The 22,239-nt window shown below is 35.1% G+C and overlaps 1 pseudogene; it reads left to right on the forward strand.

The window, feature by feature from the left end:
• The first annotated feature begins 749 nt into the window (after nucleotides 1–749).
• LOC105865104 (glyceraldehyde-3-phosphate dehydrogenase-like) lies at nucleotides 750–8,247 on the forward strand (annotated as a pseudogene).
• The last annotated feature ends 13,992 nt before the right edge of the window (nucleotides 8,248–22,239 follow it).

Below are 22,239 nucleotides of genomic sequence, written 5' to 3' on the forward strand. Positions count from 1 at the left end.
TGAAAAATCAGAGTGAAAGAACACCCCAAAAGGGAACATCCACTCTCTAGATATGCACCCTAACCAAAATGAAAATATTGAAATGACAAAGAATTCCAAATATGGATTGTAAGGAAGGTCAATGAAATCCAAGAGAAAATGGTAAACCAACTGAAAGAAACCAGGAAAATAACTCATGTAATGAATGAAAAATTCACTAAAGAGATCAACATATTAAACAAATACCAAATAAAACTTCTGGAAATGAAAAATTCATTTAAGGAAATATAAAACATAGTGGAAAGTTTTAAGAATAGATAAGGCAGAAGAAAGAGCTGAGAGCTTTTCAATTAATTTAGTCAGTCAAAAATAAAAAAAAAAAGAATTAAGATTAATGAACAAAGCTTTATAAGAAATATGGGATTGTGTAAAACAGCCAAATAGAAGAATCACAGGTGTTCCTAAGGGTGAGGAAGAAAATACACAAGGGCTGAAAAACCTATTTATTTGAGGGAATAATTGAGGAAAACTTTCCTGGTTTTACTAGCGATTTATACATCCAGGTACAAGAAATTCAACAAACACCTGGGTAATTAGCAATTTCTTCTAAAATAATATTCTTAGGAAAGGAAGCACTCAGAAAAGCTTTCTATCTAAGCAGCATATCACCAACCCCTGGGTTTGGAGGAGGTAACATAAATCAATCGACCTCCCACCCTGTTGCACACCTGTTCCATCAACAATTCAGGACATTGGGGCCAATACATAGGATGTTGCTACACATTACTGGAGTGATGAAAAACAATGGCATTCCCAAGATGATGTCCCAAGGTGAGAATTTTAAAACTGCCCCCCATTGCAGTATCCTCCTGCAATATCTCTTTCTCCCAGGACACTGTTAACTCATATGCTATCCCCTCTCTCTCTTTTATGTGTACAAATTCACAGCAGCCTCTGATCTCCCAGGTTGCTCACTCTAGTATTAATTCTTCAAATCTGTGCTTCACTATGGCTTCTGTAATTTCTTTGGAGTAAATAATATGGGAGAAATCCAAAAGCATGTGGTAGTTACCATTTTATCAGATATCAGAAGTCCCTTGACTTACTTGCTTAATATTTCAAGTTCTAAAATTTTAAGAATATCTGCATATATACTCCAGAGAACTTCAAAATAATTTGAAGCAAGTTAAACATTTTGTTCATAACCTTTCAATAACTTCTGAAAGCTTATTTTATCTCCTAACCAAATGGGTTATTTTGACATTTTATTGATGTAATCATAAATAGACATATCAAAGAAGTCAAAAAGAGTGGTGAGTCATAATCATTATTAAAATATGTAAAATAAAATGAGAGAATAACTCAGTATAATTTTAGTTTTAATTAAATGAGTGACAATTGAGTTTAGTTAGATTTTGGGAAAAATTCTAGCATATTGTATTGAAATTGTCAAGGTCTAAAGATATTGATGTATGTTTAACATTTTATGACAGAATGATAATAAAGCCAAAGGAAAGATTATATCTCAATGCGGTGGTCCCCAACCTTTTTGGCACCAGACTAGTTTCATGAAAGACAACTTTTACACAGACCAGGGCTGGAGTGGGGGATGGTTTTGAGATGATTCAAGTGCATTACATTTATTGTGCAGTCAGAGTTCTCTGGAAAATAGAAATATATTATAGACAGCAAGGGCACTGCTAAATCTCTAGGAACTTCTTATAATTTCTGAAATATTTATATTAATAACATTTACCCTTATGAAAAATTGAATCAAGGGAATGCTTACCATCTCTTTTGATTTACAATGCCTCCCATGTAACTTATAACATATTAAATAACCTTAATTATTTGTAACACCTCTCTCATAGGAAGGTGAAAACCCAATTCCTTTATGATTCTCAAGGGCCCTTTGGGAAATCTCAAAGACAGTGTTAGGTGCAAATGATAACATTTAGAATTTGTTTTGGGAAGGCAAAAATGTCAAAAGGTGTAAGGAGGTTTGAACACTATTAACTAGGATCATAGGTTACTGAGAAAATACTTGGCTATCTATCTATTTATTGAGAGGGTCGATAAGGATTTTAAAAGCAAACACAAGAGGTAACATGACTGTAAAGAACCTTAGTTCTTTCAAAGGCAAAAAGACTTGATTCTCTTAAATATTCAAGGACATGATAAAGTCAACAAAAGCACAAGAAATTATTCTGGTAAAAGACAGAATTTTTGCCTTCAAGGTAGATTATTCACAAGGTAAAGAAAAACATTCTGTAAACTCTTATTAAGAAACTCTTGTCATTTTAACAGAGAGAAAACCAAATTCTAATCTTGTTCCTGCATAATATTTGATACTGCAGTTCTTTTTTATACATAATCCCATGAAACCTTAGCTAGCTTTGACCACAACAGATAAAATTCTTTTTCTACAAATTTTACACAGCTTTCTATATTCATTCAAATTTTGATCTACAGTTTCCTCTTACTCATTCTGAACAATCAATCATTTTACCTTAAAACAAAACTACTATCTTTTACTTAAAAAAATGTTCTATAATTTGTATACTAAAGTTTTTCTTTCTGATATTATTTCTCCCTGTAGATTCTTATTTATATGATTGGTTATAACTATAATAACTTTTATTTTACAGATGAAACCATGAGGTAAATAATTCTGAATTGTCTGTCACATCAATATTCTATAGGAGACAAGCAGAGTTTATGAATATACATTTCACAATTTTTTATGCCAATATACTTCATTATAGTACAACTTCTTAATTTGGTAAAGATGAACATTAACAGACCGAGATTGAGTCACCTATTTATCTATCTACTCTCTTCTATGTACCATAAAAATGAAAGGCAAAAAGTATATAAAATTAAAACATAGTTTCTATAAAAATACTATTGGAAGTATTAGAAGTTCAATTTTCTTAATATCTGGGAATTATAGGAAGAGCTAATTTATATATGTGCTTATTTATTATTAAGCCAATAGGAAAGAGACCCTTAAAATTTTTTATACCATAAATTGATAATATCTTTTGAGGGTAGGAAAATATTACCTATATATGACTTACATACAAAAATACACACATGTATATTTATAAACATTCAGACAGACACAGATAAAGATCTCATAGATTCAATTTCAAAATTTTAGACAGGAGTTGGGGATAAGCACAGAAAAATGAATCAGATTGCTTTATATAAGGGACCTGGCTCTCTCAATTGCCACACCTTTACTAAGATTGTGTTTTTAGCAGATAAGACAAATTAACATTACTCAGTCAACATAAAGCTAATGTGTCCCCACTGATATCTGTGGATAAGAGCCTTAAGATTTTCTTTGCCTTCATGTGTAATCTTATGAAGACTGTGAACTCAATTTTGGCTGAGAGCCTAAGGAGAAACCAAAAGTCCATTGGGTTATCTCCAAATCCCCCATATGAGTGGATAAAAGATTCAGCATGTTTCCAGTTTTTTAAGCCTCATGTGGTTCCTCTTAGGACTCTTGAGCCCTTCAGAAGCCCCTGATGGGGAGGGAGCCTGAAGCTTGAGTGACCATAGGGAGTGATGTGATGGCCAAAATGGGAGAGAAAAAGTTTGAGAGGTTTGGGTAGAGGGATGGAGAGAGCAGGAGTGGTTAAAGAGGCAGATCAAGGATTTAAGGGAAGGGAAAGAAAGGTCAAAGATGGTAAAAAGAAAGAAGAGGGAGGCTTGGTGATGATAAGGGGGACATCTTAGAAGAGCCAGTGCAGGGAGATCCCAAATTTCCCAAGAAGTCATTGAAGTTCGAAATATTCTTTAACAAAATGTGGCCATATTTGAATCTATGGAACTGAATTAGTGCCTTAATGATGAAGTATGTAGTTTTCTGCAGAAGAAAAGGAGAAAGGATGCCAATACAGTGAAAATTGCAGTGAATTAAAATAATTAAATCAAAGATAAGATCCTAAAGATCTTATCTTATCTTTCTGCAGAAGAAAAGGAGAAAGGATGCCAATACAGTGAAAAATTGCAGTGAATTAAAATAATTAAATCAAAGATAAGATCCTAAAGAACCTGGGGAAATTACAGGGTCCCCATGCTAGTGGTCAAAGTAGCTCACCCTCAACCCCCAACCTCCAGCACAATCCTCAATGGAAGAGCCAGGGAAACACCCTTGCTCAATCCTCATTACAGGAACAAAGGAAAACCATGATAGTCCTCATGGGGGCCAAAAACCATTTCTTTGCCTGAAAGAATCAAATTAATGCCTTACTGTGCTTCTACAGATAAGACAACTGTCACACTGGTTTAGGCAGTGTCTATGGTGACTAAACCAGTCTGACTCACCACCATAGACACTGATTTCTCCAGTGAGGAAAAGGATACAAAGGACCCAAAAAGCTGGCATGAGCACCTGAGTGAAGAATGCTATTTCTGAGGGAGTCAGCACTCATCCAATTCATAACACCAGAAAACCATCAAACAAAACAAACTTGGACTTAGGTCAGAAAAGACTTTACTCCAAAGACTATTGCTACAGGAAGAACACTCTGACCAGCAGATTTACAAATGTCTCACAGGTCAGGAAAAAAGCCATTTTCTTTTACAGAGAAGAATAACCAAGACTAGAAAGACCAGATGTTGGGGACTTGGATGAGCAAATGGCATGACTTTTGATCAGGGGGCGTTTTTCTCTGCAGTCAGAGGATTTTCAGTTAGCATTACTAAGGAATTTTTCCATGTTTCAATGCTTGTTTAAACTCAGGAGAAAGCCAAGTTTCAGGGATCTGTGGGAAGGAGAGAAGCCTAACTAAATTTTGGTCGAGTTAAGTTAGAAGTTAGGTTCTCTGTCCAAATTGATTAGGGGGCAAAGAGTTCAGCTAAACATTTATGAGACAAAGAATGGAAGGTCTTAGAAGGTCTATGTCTGGCTTTGTCATAGGTGAACAAGGGTATCATCCACAAGTCTTAAATAAGTCATAAGGGGAAAGACAGGTTTTTTTTGTTTGGTTTTCTTTTGTAAACCATATCCTGGAACTCAAAAGGATGACAGTTTCTTTATCACCATCATTTTCAAGGACATAGGGCTCAGGTAAATTTCAACATGGTCAATATGAAGAAATTATGAAAAATGTATATAATAATTGATTACTATTTTAAATATTCAAATTGTGTATATATATCTTCTTAAGTCACTGATCATTTAAAAATCTATACATATTTTAAAAATGATTAAAATACTTCTGTCTATAATACTCAGGTTTTCAAAAACTAACAAGGATATTATGATACATAACAATAATTTGTGGCTTTTAAAAATATCCAAAGAATAAAAATATCATAAGCAAACACAACTAAGTTAACATAAAATGTAACTACTAAAAAATGGTTGAAATCACTTTTTCTATGAATATATAAATATGCACTAGATTATCAGCTCAATTTTTTTTTTAATTCTGACAAAGCTATAGAGATAATAAAATAGTCATGGCTTTCACCCTTGGAATTGTAATTCCACTTCCAATCTTTCCATTTGAGCAAGTTTAAGCATAATGAAAAATTTAACAGTAATTAATGGATCTTTAAAATTTTTCTTCAATTGAAGGCATATGCTAATTACAACCCTGCCTGGGTAGAAGCATGGGACGTGTGCATAGAAGAGATCTACGTGAGCTCAACCATGATGTGAACGTCTATGAATAGTTCTTTCCACAAAGTGTGCAGTGTTTGCAAATGCTTCACATTAATTATGATTTGTTCATAAAAATGTTTACTTTTGATTCTGAGCCTAGGACTAAATTTTAAAGCTTGTATTTCATGACTAAGAAGGCAATTATTCTGTCAATTTCAGTAACTATATAGCAGTTATTTCATTACCAGGTTTAAGGTTTTTTAACTACCTGAAGCTGTTATTTAAATTACACTTTAGGGTTTTATTATCTCAACTTCTAACAATGCCAAATCCATCTTCCATTTCGATTCTCTTTTTCCCTTAAGTCGTATCTGTCCTTTTGCTTTATTTCAAGCCATAAGTCTATTAAATACTATGCACAGAGTCCACAAATTGCTACCAGAAGTCACTTTTTATTGCTGCTAAAAAATCAATTGCAGGTTAAATTTTTAAATCTGAATATTTGGACATTGTGTATATGGCTTCAAAACGATATTCCATATAATCCTTTTTATTAATTATAGAAATAATCAAGTTGGAGAAAATCATAATGGTAGTTGAGCATAGGAATTAACATCATTAATCTCAAATAAAACATGGACAATGTTTCTTTCTCAATATAGTAGTTTTTAATAACTTAAATTGAAGACCACTTTACAAGTTTTAACCCAGTTGATATGGCTTTATGAAAAAGTGAATAAAACACTGTATTTGAGAATACAAGCGTGCAGTATTTCTGGTTTTATCATTTCCTGATAAGTAACTTTACTCAATCACTTTTTGTTCAGTTTTTTATCTTATTTATTTATGTATTTTTAAAAGTTTATTTATTATTTTTTATTTCAAAATATTACAGGGATACAAATGTTTTTGGTTACATGGATCACTTTTGTAATGAAATGCAATACTAGTTGATAACATTGTTGTAATACTAAATCAGATCATATACATATATAATAGAGCAGCTGAGATAATTTATAATATTAATGATATTAGTTTAAATATTATGCATACCCTAAAAGTCTTATTTCATATTTAATGAAAACAACTTACTTAAATAGATGACAAAAATAGTTGTGTCATTAAATACAATGATCAGATTACAAACTGGTCATTCTTAATAAGAATTCTCAAGTGCTTTTGATGCTGAGCAGGTCTGAGCAGATTTCCCCTAACAGTGCTAGTTACTTTACACCTAATATCCAATCATTGTAAATGCTCCTTCACTGTTATAAATGTTGCCAGAGTCCTTTCATTAATATATAATTACAATAGGATATTCTATTTTTTTCTTCATTCCCTCCACCCTGCAAGAACTCTGACATGGTCTTATGGCCAGGCTTCTGCTAAAATGACAACAGGGGATATGGTAATCTCTAAAGGGTACTTGAAATAGCAACCACAGTGACCAGACACCATGGTCCAAAACTGGGGCCTTCATGGATACAGTGCAGAGGACTTCTAGGCAGTCCAAACCTACACAATGCCTAATAGTCCAAATATTGCTAGCCAGTCAATGGCATTCAAATACTTTATTTCTTGCTCTCTGCTTCTCCCCATTTGACAGACAGCCACATCTTCTCATGTAGGGCCAGTGACATCTCTGAGACATTATAGTGAAGGTCGGAACAAATGGATCTGGTCATATTAGGTTCCTGGTCAACAGGCCTGCTTTTAACTCAAGCAAAGTGGATATTGTTATTGTCAATGGCCCCCTCATTGACCTCAACTACATACCTCAAATACATATGTTCCAGTATAATTTCACCCATGGCAGGTTTAATGGCACAGTTGACGATGAGAACAGGAAGTTTGTCGTCAATGGGAGGCTCATCTCCATCTTCTAGGAGTGAGATCCTACCATCACATGGGGTGATGCTAGTGCTGAATATGTTGTGGAGTCTTCTGGTGTTTTCACTACCTTAGAAAAGACTGGGGCTCACTTGAAGGGTGAAGTCAAAATGGCCATCATCTCTGCCCCCTCTGCTGAGCCCCCATGTTTGTGATGGGCATGAACCATTGGAAGTATGGCACTTCCCTCTTGATCTTCAGCAATGCTTTCTGCACCACCAACTGCTTAAATGCCATGGCCAAGGTCATCCATGACAACTTTGGGGGCGTCATAGGAGGACTCACTACCACATTCTATGCCATCACTACCACCCAGAAGACTGTGAATGACCCCTCTGGGAAACTGTAGCATGACAGCCATGGGGCTACCCAGAACATAATCCCTGCACCTAGTGGTGCTGCCACAGCTGTGAGCAAGGTCATCCCTGAGCTGAATGGGAAGCTCACTACCATGCCTTTCTGTGTCTCCTTCCCCAGTGTGTCAGCCGCAGATCTCACCTGCCATCTAGAAAAAGCCGCCCAATACGTTGACCTCAAGAAAGCAATGAAGCAGGCATCACAGAGCCCCCTAAAGAGCATCCTTGACTACACTGAGGATATTTCCTGCGACTTTAAGTGACAGCCACCTTCCACCTTCAGTGCTGGCACTGGCATTGCTCTCAACATCACTTTGTTAAGCTTGTTTCCTGGTAGGACAATTTGGCTACAGCAACAAGGTAGTGGACCTTATGGTCCACATGGTTTCCATGGAGTAAGAGCCCCCTGGACCACCATCCCCAGTGACAGCATGAGAAGAAGAGAGAAGTTCTTGGTTGCTAGGGGGTTTCTGCCCCAGTTCCATCCCTCCAAACACTGAGAATCTCTCTTCAAACTATTTTTATTCCATATTTCCTGAAGAAGGGGAAGGGCTGAGGGAGCCCTATTGTCCTGACCCTGCCAAGAAAAAAAGAAAGAAAGAAAAACCCAAAGAGTTTGCTTTCCTGATCTGGGACATAAATTCTATTTTAAAACATAAAAACTTTAAAAATTCTACTTAATTTTTTCCAGAGTTCTATCTCACAAAGTGTGTTGGATCACATGCTCCTTGCCTGGCAATACAGTTCACATGCAGTACTCAATCGTTAGTCCCAGAGTTTTTAATTTTCTCTTTAGCACTTAAAAATTTTTCACATATGTTTTATCTGCCCAGATTGCATCTTTCCAGTGCCATTTCATCTTGCAAACTCCTACTCAACCTTCACATTTTGGACCAAATATGTTCTTGTCTAGAAAAGTTTATAATATATCTGTAGGCAGAGTTTCTGTAGCATTTATAATTTTTATAACAGTGATTATATTTTTCTCTTCATGAATATGATGAGCCCTTGTGTTCTTTGTGTCACTTTTGAATCTCTATACCCTACAACTGTGCCTGGCACAGAGAAGATACCCAATAAATATTGACTAAATGAGTGCTGGTATAAGAAATATTTCTTTAGGATCTACTCTGTGACAGACATTGTTATAGGTGTATAAATAGAACATTCAACCAAACAGCAGTTTGCTTGCGTGTATGTTTGTTTGTTTTGATCTCTATTGGGTGTCCAAGTAGGTCTGCTTATCCCAGGAAGCTGAGCATTTAGGTTTTGTCAGGGTTAGATTCTAATAGCCATTTCTGGGTGTGACGTTCTGAGGAGCCCTAAGGAGATTCTGTAACTTCACAAATTGGAACATATGATAAAACTGTGGTCCTGAGATTATACAGTTAAGAGGGAATATAAAACATTTCTATTCTGAGGTGCTACCCCCCAAAAAAAATAGCCCATAAAACTGTCCTGAATTGTGAGGTAAGAGCAGACACAGTAAACATCAGCCTAGAGAACCGTCAAGCAAAAAAATTTCCAGCACAGGGCAAATTTCTCCTAGATTTTATCAATGATGCAAACATCATAAAATGATAAATGAATCTTTTAACTTACAGAGAAATTAGAGATGAAAGATTTACATGGAACCCTAATATATAAAAACATATGATAGAGATATTAGTCTGTTTGAAATACAAAATTGAGGTACCATGGTTCTACAAATTTGGCCTTTGTCTTACCTCCTGAGAGCCCACCATTAAATTTCTGGGCTTGAAAAGCACTATTAGAAAAACATAGTATATGACATGCATTATTATGAACAGAAATAAGGTTGTTTTATATATTTTGTTAAATGGTGAAAATGAGGACATTAGTTATAAATATGTTAAATTGTACTGCTGGTAGATTATCCTTGTGTAAACTGGAGAGATGATTTTTACTCTTAATTTTCTCAGCCACATTCATTAAGAGAGGGTCTCCAATTCTGTTCCCACATATTTCTTAATGTCAGTTATTATTATTCACACTGATCATGGTATATAATGTCACCGCAAATACTGAATTAGTGAATAGTGAACTATTGCTCCAAAGGAAAACACACACGGTCAGGTTCTCTGGTCTTAACATTTTCACAGACCAAAATGCCACATCTGTTATTCATTTGCAATATTGTAAAACAATCCAGTCTCATCAGCACAGAAAACCTGTGCTTACACATAATCTTTTTTCTGTATAACACATATCAGGTATTTTACATTTTTTCTGCAGTCTCCTGAGTTATAGAACCTGTCTCATCCAAAAGTTTAACATTTTTCATGCCATATCACTTTTTGAAATATGAGAGCTAGCCAATACTAGATAAGAACAATTTAACATTTTCCTGACCCTCTGTAATTTGATCATAAATATCTTAGGCATTTGGCTTCACAATACTGTCTGTTACACTTTTTTAAATCAGTCATCATGTCTTGAAACCACAAACTGTGTTGCTTTCTACCTTTTCTATTGCTTTAGCATGCTATGCACACTCTTTATAGCCATGGAAGAAAGCTAATTACTTCACCTACACTGAAGATCCACATTACCGAGAGAGGAACTTAAGAGTGGTAGCTACTTGAATACTGTGTATTGATAATACTGCAAAAGGATAGCTAGGCATGAGAATTTGTTAAACTCAATTAAAAATGCTCTGTAAAAGCATTTTAGTGAGTGAGAGCTCTCAACTACCACCTTCAAACTGAGGGGCACTGTACATATATCCTGGATGGATTTTAGATGGAACTAGAGAATGTTGAAACCTACAATTATTTATAGGAAGAGATGTAGGAGATAAAGATATATACTCTTATAATAATTCAAAAGCACAGGATATTTAAAAAATATTAGTTCATAACTTATTCCTGATAAAGGTGAGTTTTTTAACAGTAAATTTAGACAATGAGGCCCAGCACATTATTGTGCAATAAGATGAGTAATGAAGAAATAGATATGAGAAACTTTCTGCTTACCTCAACCTAAATGTAAGGGAAAGTGACAGAACAACTAAAATCCATGACCAGGGACATTTTAAACAACCAATTCACTCAGTTCTGTTCACTGACAAAATTGTCTAGAGAGTCTATGCTCTTTAGACACAATCTCAAATTACTTGCAGGAAAAAAAAACAAAAACAAAAAAAAACTGTTTAAGCTGAAGAAAATTTTTTTCTATCCTTTCTGAGCAGGAAAGGAAAAAAAAATACGTAACTGATATTCCACACATGCATAGGAAAATCAAGTGTATTTTAAGCCATTAAATAAAAATATGGTTATATTTACATGTGTAAGTACACATTTCTAAGTATTTATTTAGAGTGAATATAACACTTCGTAAATAGAGTTGATATTAACAAAAAACATAAATATAATTTATGCTGTAGTAATTGCTTTTCCAACTTCCTTCAGAGTAGCATACATCTTTTTAAAGAAAGAGCAATTTGGATTTATTTTTGAATATTTTTTCAATTATGAGAATCTTGCCTGCAATTTGAATGTAGATGTAGGATTCATTTACAGTGTAATGCAGCCAAGGTAGGTTTCGGGTATCTGAAAAGCAGGATAGTTAGGCTAACAAAGGAAAAGAAGAGAAGTACGTCCCAATAGGCACAATTTTAGAAATGCAGTAAGATCCAGATGTCCTGCAAATACTTCCCCACTAATATTTTCCGTCCAATCTGGAGCTAATATTATTAAAGTCATTTTTTTTTTTTTGCTTAAAACATTGTGGTTTGGTTTAAAAATATACAGTTGCAAAAGTAGTAGTCCTGGTAATAACACACAAACAATAATAATCTGATGATGATCTGCCATATACCAGGCATTCTTGGAAGGTCCTTAAAATGTTTCTTTCTCCCAACCCCCCACATCTATTTCCACATGATCACTCTCAGCTGATGACTCTGCTTCTTTTTTCATTGAGAAAATAGAAGCATTTAAAAGAAAACATCCCCATGCTTCAAGTACTGTACTTATCCACCTGTCTTTATCTGTGCCATTCACTGTGTCAGCTGTGCTGTCCCCAGAGACTAAACTGGATCTTATTTAAGGTCATCCTTTCCACTAGAGCAGCAGTTCCCAACCTTTTTGGCGCCAGGGACCAGTTTCATGGAACGTAATTTTTACACAGATCAAAAGGGTGGCGGTGGGTGGGAAGGTTTCAGGATGAATCAAGCTCATTAGATTTACTGTGCAGTCAGACCTCTCTGCTAATGATAATCTATATTTGCAGCAGCTCCCCAGTGCTAGCATCACCGTCTCAGTTCCACTTGGGATCCTCAGATTCTCATAAGGAGCATAACCTAGATTCCTTGCTTGCTCAGGTTTGCTCTCCTATGAGAATACGTCCATTGATCTGACAGGAAGTGGAGTTTACGCAGTGATGCAAGGGGTGGGGAGCAGCTGTAAATACAGATGAAGCTTCATTTGCTCACCTGCCACTCACCTCCTGCTGTGCAGCCTGGTTCCCAACAGGCCATGGACTGGTATCAGTCCATGCCCTGGGGGTTGGGAACCACAGACTAGAGCACTACTTCCTATGCTGGGTCCTATAAAAGCCACCCCTCTCTTCTCTTCTACATCATCAATTTTTCCTTCTCTATTGAATCGTTCTCCTCAGGATACAATCATGTTACTGCCCCATTACTTCTGTTCCTCTCCTCTTGATAGCAAACATTGATGATGCACCACTTCCTACCCTCTCATTTCCTCTTAAACCAGTTTTAATATGACTTTCACCACTACCACTCCACCAAAACTGCTAAATTGAGGTCACCCATAACCTTTTCCTTGCAAAATTCAATGATCACTTATTACATCCAGTGGATCAATCCAGTAATCATATAGTCCTTATTCTGTTTTAACTATTAATAACTTTTGACACAGTTGATCACTCTGTCCTCCATAAAATACACTTTCCATTTCACTTTCAGGACGGCTCACACTCTGTTTCCTTGCTCCCTCTCTGCCTACTTCTCTGTTTCCTGTGTTGGTTCTGTCTAATACAAAAACTGCTAATCATTTAAGTGCCTCAGAATTTGGTTGTCATCACTTATGGTTTCTCTCTCTTCTCTTCTTTGGTAATCTCATTTAGTTTCATGACCTCAAATACTATTTATATGCTCTGGATTCTCACATTTCTGTCTAAAGTCCACACCACTCCTCCTCATCACATATCCAGAAACTGACTATTTCTCATCATAATCTTCATCACTACCCTAATCCAAGCAACCATCAACTGAAACATCATTATGTGGCACATGATTGTATTTGGAATATTAATCTTTCAATAATATTTCTATTTGATGATAAATCAGAAAAAAAAGAAATAGTCAAATGTGTTTCACGACCTTCCCTGCTTTCTTTTGTATCAGCTGTCTCCACTGATAATATTCCTGCCTAGTAAAATGGCCTTATATTTTATGCACAAATACTTATGGTTGTAAGACAATATAATATAAAACACATTCATTTTTACTTAAGATATTTTTGTGGTATGGTAATAAGTACCATTGCTAACATCTCTCTAGCTACCAGGACAAACGCTGATGTTGCAACAGGTAAAAAAAAATAATACTGTCTGTTAATCAATTTAACTTGAGGTGGATGTGTTTAGTGTCAAAATCAAAATAGAATAAAATCTGTGACCAGTTTAGAAGTTTCCAATACTACTTCCAAAAAAGTAATTATAAACATGATTTATTAATATTTAACTATGCATAGGATTAATATACATTTTCCAGCTAAATGCCTTTAGCATAGGCTTGACTATTTATATAATTCTCTACTTCAAAATAAACTTTCAAACATGATTTAAGAAACCATATTTATTTCTGTTTTCTCAGCAATATTTTAAATAATTTTTTACTTTAGTTATATTTGCTGTAAGTGTGAAATCTACTGCCCAATATAGGCTTTATGTCATTCTTTGTTTCAATAGTTTATATCTTAATGTCAAATATAAACAAAAGTCTGTGAAATCCCACAGCACCTATGCCAAGTCAGCAATATTTTGTTGGCACTTCTTTTTATTTTCATGTGAGAACTTTACAATTGTAAGACTCAAAGAATATTTTTTAATCATTCTTAAGTTTTTGGGTCAAGATGGTGGGATGGGTACAGATAATGGAAATGCGATTTAAGATATAAAGGGAATAGAAGCACCATAGTGAAAGAAATAGGAACAGTGTTGAGGCAGGGGCAGGGATTCACGCATCAGGAAGATGGGTGACAGCCAGGGGTGAGGGTGAGGTGGCAATGGAAGCAATGGAAGTAGCAGGGGACGTTCTTTGCCGAACGAAGCGCTGTAAAATGCTCAAGTTGAAGTTAAGTATAGAAGTGAAGAATTAGCTATGTGACTGAAGAAAGAAAGGCTAATAAAAGGTTTCTCTATATAACAGCTGTTATACAAATGATCTCACCTCTACCTTGCTCTCAGAATTCTTACATTTGGGGGTGACGTATAGTAAAACAGTCAGCTCCCTGCCTGAGTACATTCAAATAAAACAGGTGGGCCATCACACCCAGTTTCTGTTCTCATGCAGTTCCCACCCAGCGGGGAGAAGTTTTGGGTAAACAGTTCTATGTACACTGCAGAACAGGAAACTCCCTTTGACTGATTTATGAAACTCTACCTAGTGATTCATTCTGGAAAATGAGTCATTCATTCTGGAAAACAGCAGGATTCATCACATTGGTTTGAAACACAAGCAAAATAAAAGACAAAAACTGAGAGGGTGAAACTAACCCTGATGTAATCAGAGAAAACTAAGAAAGAGAAGGTAACTTTAAAAAATGTATAAAAGTAGAATCTTCGGAGATATAGTAAAAGACAGTATATGGTTAAATGCAAAAAGAGAGACAGAGGAAAAGAGGAAAACAACGAACTCTTAAAAAGCCATATACATATAAGAAAATCAAGAGAGTGACACCACTAAGATGGTGAAGTAGGAAATACCAACCTTCATCCCCCCACAAAAAAACAAATATAGACAGCTATTCACAAGCAAAAAAAAACACCATAGAGGGTTCAAGTGCCAAGTAAAGAATCTGAAGCAACACAGTGGATCAAAATAAACAAACAAAAATCTCTCTCTCAAAAAAAACAAAAAAACAAACAAAAAAAACAAAATAGAGACAGTTATGAGCAAAGAAGAAAGCCAGAGGCTATAGCCACAGCCATAGTGCTAGAACCACTGCGGTCCCTAAAGTCTTAATCCTCAGATGACACCAGCATCTCTTGCGACTGAGGTGACCAACGCCATTCTCACTGGGGAACTCCAGAGAGGGAAATGTGTCTGGACACCCCTGCTCTACCCAACAAGTGGCCACTGTTGTGACACTTTGGAAAAGGACCTTTCCTAGCCCTGAGTATGACCCAACCCTGGAACTGCAGCCCCTACACACGTGCCCACACTCCAGAGCAAGGCTGTGAGACTGCACTGGGCCTGCTCATAGCGCAGATAGCAGAGCCATCACCATAACAAATGAGTTCAGACTTCAGGCCCCAGGCCAAGCCCTCGACTGGATTAGCTGTCATAGGGAATTGGGTCCCGCCCAACCGTGGAAGCAGTCTGACCCTGCACATGCTTGTGCTCTATTCTTTGGCTGGCCGGCTACTTCACAAACATTTATGCCTCACAAAGTACCTCAGAGATATTGTGCATTCAAATCCAGGCAACCAAAATAGAGCAAATATCACAATAATGTGAGTCACACAAATTTTTTGGTTTCTTAGTGCATAGAAAAGTTTATGATAACACTATACACAGTCTATTAAGTATATAACAGCATTGTATCTATACAAATAATAGACATAGCTTAATTAAAAAATAATTTGTTGGCCAGGTGCGGTGGCTCACACCTGTAATCCTAATACTCTGGGAGGCCGAGGCGGGCGGATCGCTCAAGGTCAGAAGCTTGAAACCAGCCTGAGTAAAAGTGAGACCCCGTCTCTACCTACCAAAAATAGAAAGAAATTAATTGGCCAACTAAAAATATATAGAAAAAATTAGCTGGGCATAGTGGCGCATGCCTGTAGTCCCAGCTACTCGGGAGGCTGAGGCAGAAGGATCACTTGAGCCCAGGAGTTTGAGATTGCTGTGAGCTAGGCTGATGCCACAGCACTCTAGCCAGGGCAACAGAGTAAGACTCTGTGTCAAAAAAAAAAAAAATAATAATAATAAAAATTTGTTGCTAAAAAATACTAATGATTGTCTACACTTCAGTGAGTTATAATCTTGCCTTCATTTTGATGACTGCTAACTGATTAGGTTGGTGATTGCTCAAGGTTGGGTTGGCTGTGACAATTTTTTAAAATAAGACAAAAATGATTTCTGCTGCATGAAATGATTTTTGCTTTCATTAAATATTTCTCTATAGCACATGGTGCTGTGTGACAGCATTTTACCCACAGTAGAACCACTTTCAAAATTGAAGTCAATCCTCTCAAACCATGCCAATGCTTTATCAACTGAGTTTATGCAATATTCCCAATCCTTTGTTGTCATTTCAACAATGTTTATATCATCTTCACCAAGAGTTGTTTCCATCTCAAGAAACCACTTTCTTGTATGTTAGGACTTTTGGCCAAAAAAAAAAAAGAAACCACTTTCTTCGTTCATCTATAAGAAGAAACTTCTCATCCATGCAAGTGTTATAAAATTGCATCAATTTAGAGCCATCTTCAGGCTCCATTTCTAATTCTAGTTCCTTTACTATTTTCACAACATCTGTAGTTACTTCCTCCACTGAAGTATTGAACAGGGATTCTCATTATTTATTATATCAAAGATGGTATATTTTTATATCTGTGTGCATAGAAAGTAATGCTGTATTATTCTCTTCAAGATCATTTCTTTGAGCTGGGCAAGTTAAAGAGCTAATTTGCTTTTTAACAACTTACCATTCTGCTGTCACAGGGGACATTCACTTCCATTCTATGTGGCAATATTTCTGTATTAAACTTCTTTGGAAATTTCATTAGTATTTCCCTTACTTTATTTCTCCCATGATTAAGAGCATTTCAATGGCATTAAATCCAACGCCAATTCCCATTGAATTCTTTTAGGTACAAGAAAAATTACATTTTTATTCTTGAGTTATTGTTACAAAACCTAATGAGGAGTTTTTAGTAATGATTAGTTTCCTTTCCATTTAAAGAACTGAGTAACTAAGGCATTTAGAAGAGTGATCTATTACCTCCTCTTCCCTATGTCCTAATAACAATTTAGTTACTATGATAATTTGCCAGCATACTATAATGAATGCAATTAAAGAGAAGACAGGTAAAGATGATGGAATTTCTAACAAAAGATGCCTCCTGCCTCTTCAATCTACTGGTATAAGCCACATTGATCTGGTGAAACCATGTTGGAAAAGTCACCATTGATATCAGATTTCAATTTATAATATATTTGGGGGACAATAGTAGATTAAAGTTGCTGGAACATGGCATAGCAGTTAGTGCAGCCAGAGATGACTAAATAAGTATAAGAAGCCAAGTCCTAGTGACCTAAAATGCCAAGTTAATAAGATATAAATATTAATAATGATTAAATAGTTACTGATTCTGCAGGGCTTACCATGTACTAGACATTGCATAGAACATGTTACATGCATTATGCCAGGTAATCTTGACAAAATCTGATAATAAGTATTTGCATTTTTTCATTATAAATGATTACATTTTACAGAGAATAAAAATAGAGATTAGAGAAGTTATTAAAATTGGGCAAAAATAACACAGCAATAGAGTATCTGGGGTAAAACCTAAGGAGTTTAAGATGTGTTGCATGGAAGAAGATTTCAGTGGATTTTAAACTGAGGAATTATTTTGACAGCAGAAGGTAGCAAACTGAAGGGATAGTGCTTCATAGTATCAACAAAAGTTGACAATGTTATCTGTTTCCTTCTTACACCTCTTTACTCTGGTAGCTTCTGTGAAGCCTCTTCCTTCTGATTCTCCTCACTGTCCATCTATTTTTCTTCTTCTTCTTCTTCTTCTTATGCTACTGCATATTTTTGTCTTGTGTTATCTACTCTTCGTGCCTGCCTCTAGGAAATCTTTCACCCCCATGCACTTCTGTATCCATATGTATCATTGACAAGCCTGCAGCTTTTTGTTGGGCCTTTCTCCTGAGCACTAGTTCTAAATATTCAATTTCTACATATTTACTCAATTCTACACCATTACTATATTAATAATACTTTTTTCATTGCCACTGCTATTGCACTACCTCAGGTTCATCTCATTTCTTTCCTATGTTATTTCAGAAACCTATTGACCAATTATCTGGCATTTAGTTTGCCTCTTTTTAATATACTATCAGAGTGATTTTCTGAAATGTAAGATTTGTCTTACCATTGTCCATGAACGAGATTCACAGTTCACAGAAGTTCATAATGGAAATATAATGTGTATAGACACCAGTATTTGGTGGTGATTGTTTTTGTGATAGCTGGCATTGTTATATGTTAACAAAATTTGTATAGAATAAGTTGTGTTCTCCTATTTGCTGGTCTAGCCTGATTAGGACCTAGTGAATTCAGAGAATTTCAAGCTTTTTAAAAAATGTACTTTAGTTCTGAAATAACTCAGATCATGTTTGTGTCATAGAATATTAAGATCTTCCTTAGTCTATCAAATGAAGCAGAAAAAAATTGTTTCCTCAATATTATCACTTTTTATCATTGTATAAAAGGATAAAATAATTTTACATTATAAAGTCCAAAATAAGATATTACAAGTTAGATCCTAATTGATCTCTGAGAAGAAAAGTATCCCAAAACAATCTAAACTAAAAGCTTATTACTAGAGCTCCAAGTCTACCCTCAACTAGTTGCATGAACAGCTCAGAAAAAAAGTCTCAGTCTCATCATCTATAAAATGAAATTGTAAAATATGTGAACCCAAAGCTCCCCTCCAGTTGTATGATTTATTGCCTTATTTTTCACATGTATCTATTTTGCCATGACAGCTAAATATTCTTTTGTGCTTAGATTTTTGCTATAATATACTTTTTCAATATATGCATTCTTGTATCTACCTTTCTCAAATATTGTAGATTTTTTAGTTTGCTGCATTTTTTTGTTGTTGTTTGGGATATATATATATATATATGTATACATGTATGTGTTTTTTGTGTGTGTGTGTGTTCTGTTATGCCACCGATTATGTAGCTGTAAGAAAAAAAAAGATTTCAGATATTGTATTTTAAATAGGTGATAATGATAAATGGATAGACTCAAATAAATCATGTGAACCCGAAGACAGACCTGTTAAAGACATAATATAGACCAGGATTTATGGTTTGAAAACTGGGGAAAACACTCAAGTTTCAACTTCTGCCAAATTGACTTTCTTGCTTGCTTCTGTGAAAGTTTTAAAGGATTTTCTGATAGCCTAAAAGCATATTTATGTAGTTAATATTCTTAATTACATGTAGACTTTATGATGATTAGTAATTGTTTATGTTGTTTCTATCTAATTATATTGTGCATGTCTAATATCATACAAAGTATATTAAAAAACAAAAGGAAATATCACATCTCCATATATAGTGATCATATTAGGGTTTCTTTTATGTCAGACTTTCCTTGTTTCAGTTTCTTTTCCTATGTCATACTTGTTTGGGATTCTTTCAACTCCTCATCAAGAAATCATCATAGTGTCTGACATGAGATAGATTTTCAAAAACTAAATTGTGTAAAGGAAACACATATATGTAAAAATCCCTCTCTGGTTCTGACATTCTTCTCTTCATGCATGATTAAATTGGAGTTGACAAGAAGCCTATCCAGTAATTAGCTTCAGCTTGCAGTTTCATTATTTGCAGTAGCTAGATTCTTCGTGGTTGCGCTGTAATGTGTATAGGATCATGGCCCTGCTTGGGCTCTAGAATTTTTCGTGCAATAAAATAGGTGACACTTGATTCCTGCTTGTACATCACACATATTTCCAAATAACAGTTTTATTATAGTGTCCTTAAGTATCTCATAGATTCAGAAGCTAGTAGAGTTAAATATTTTCAATTAACTATAAAATTTTCTAAACTTTTGAAAGTTGTCATTAAGTCAGGATATTAAAATCAAATGTAACTTTAAAACATTTTAGTTTATTTAGTAGTTTCTATGGCCAACATTTCTCAAACCCCATATAAGTCAAGAAGTCCTATTAATATTGATTGCCTCACCATTAAACACAGATTATTTTAATGTTTAAAATATCTTAAGATATTTTCAGAAATTGTGGCTTAAGATACTCACTCTAATATGTTGGTGCCTACTGATTAAACATACAGAAGTCAAGGGAATAAATTAAGGTTTTTTATCCAAATTTCCTAGCATCCCTATACTACATATACTCTTGATGAAACATTAAGCATATTTGTTACTATAACTATATAATAACTGTATAGTCATAAATGAAATTCCATGGGTTCATATATTTGAAGTCAATAGTCTCTAATATCCATTTTATACTGAGTTTATATATTTATTCATATTATAAAATATCTATGTTCTAATCTCGTAGATAGAAATCAGCCTTTAGACAGTATTTTTAAGATGTTTGCTCATCAACAGATTCTAAGCACTGATGATTTGATAATTATGCCCCTACTCTGGCATAATGATTATACACTAGTAATATAATACTTTTCTGACTTTCTGTTATAAAAAATTTCAAACATTTATACCCCAGCTTTAATAACTGCCTTGAATTTTCTATAACATTGGCTCCTTTTATTATTTGTTGAAATATTTTATAAAATATTTAAAAAATCATGTTTTATCTTTATACACTTTGGTATGAATCTCTGATAAATAAGGATTTCTAAATAGCTTATCTTAATACTATTATAATAATAAGCTTTTCAAAGGATTATAAAAAGCTCTCAAAACTTCTGACTTGGTGGTATAACAGATTCAGCTTACAATGAGCAGTTCTGATGCATGGTCACATGGCACACCCCAGTTAAGTGTTGCATTACCATCAGAGTCTACTTACACACCTAGAGCTATCTCTCAAAAGGCATAAATTCACTGTTGCCAATGGCATGGCTTTTCTCCCAATTGGGGTACCTTTTGCATTATATGTGTAAAGCCTGGTAGTGTCTTCCTATATAGGAAAATGGGCCACCTCTATAAGTTCTGAGTATTCATGGGGTCTGCAGAGCCAAAAATTTTAGTGACATCTGTGTTAATGTCCTTATCTCTACTTTAGGATTTTTCCCCATCATGGCTCTAACCTTAGTTAGCATAATATAACTACCTTGACTCAGAATGTAACATATCTGGAGCTCTGCAATTCTGTCAACCCTCTATCTGCCAAAGAGCTTTGATTTCTATTGCAAGACTAGTCTCTTTGTAACCTATCAATGATTCCTCTGCCTTTCCCACTTATCCTTAACTATTTAACAGCCCACAGTTTATCATTATCTGTCTTTGGTGTCAATTCGATTTAGAAATAATCAGCAAACTTTGATGTCTTTGTAAGCACTATTTCCTTCTTTTAAATTAATGGATTGTAATACCGGCAAGAATATTCCCCTCCATGGATGTTTTCCTAGGCTAACACAGGTGAAATCTTCAGCATCGTAGCTGCTATCTTATGCCAGGGACTAACCATGCCCCATATTACAGGAGAGTCTTTTGGGCTGAATGATGAGTGATCTAGTTCTAAAACCCCAACTTATTGCTTGTTTTCTCAGAATTCCCTCTCAATACCAGTTATGCCATTTGGGGTCTTCCAAGAAGCAGATGTTAACATGTGATAAGACATGCAAGAGATGTACTGGAAGAAATTCCTGTGAAACACAAACTGGAAGATTAGAAGAAGTATTCAGACAATAATGTCATTCTCACAATTGAGAAGGAGTAAAGGAAGCATGATTTGGGCAGAAATGTTCTCAAACTGCAAAGTTTTTTGTTGTTTGTTTTATTTGTTTTGAGGAAGTTTTGCCAGGCTGATGGCAAGTACTCTAGCAAAGGTTGCCAGTTGGAATAGTTGTGTGATGGGTAGAAATAGACTAGCAATGATGCTCCTTCATGTCATTCATGGGTCAAAAGCATCCTTGGAGAGCTGCTGCTCTAGTGCAGTTGCAGTGGTGAATCCAATGGAGCAAGACCTAGAATTGTATCATTATGCAACCCACAGCAAGTTTGGTTAAAGGAGATCTGAGTGACATATTTCTATGGCCACTGCTCTGAGACTTGGGTGGATCCAAGAGGTATATTTCTTCCAGGAATATATTATCAATGTTGTTAAATAAACTAATATATCATAACTTTTATTCATTCATACAATACATTCTTATTAAGTTCCCTATTGCATATCTGGTATTTCCTGTATTCTAGGAATAAAGTGGAG

This window comes from Microcebus murinus, chromosome 15, assembly GCF_040939455.1.
Source record: "Microcebus murinus isolate Inina chromosome 15, M.murinus_Inina_mat1.0, whole genome shotgun sequence".
Lineage (NCBI taxonomy): Eukaryota > Metazoa > Chordata > Mammalia > Primates > Cheirogaleidae > Microcebus > Microcebus murinus.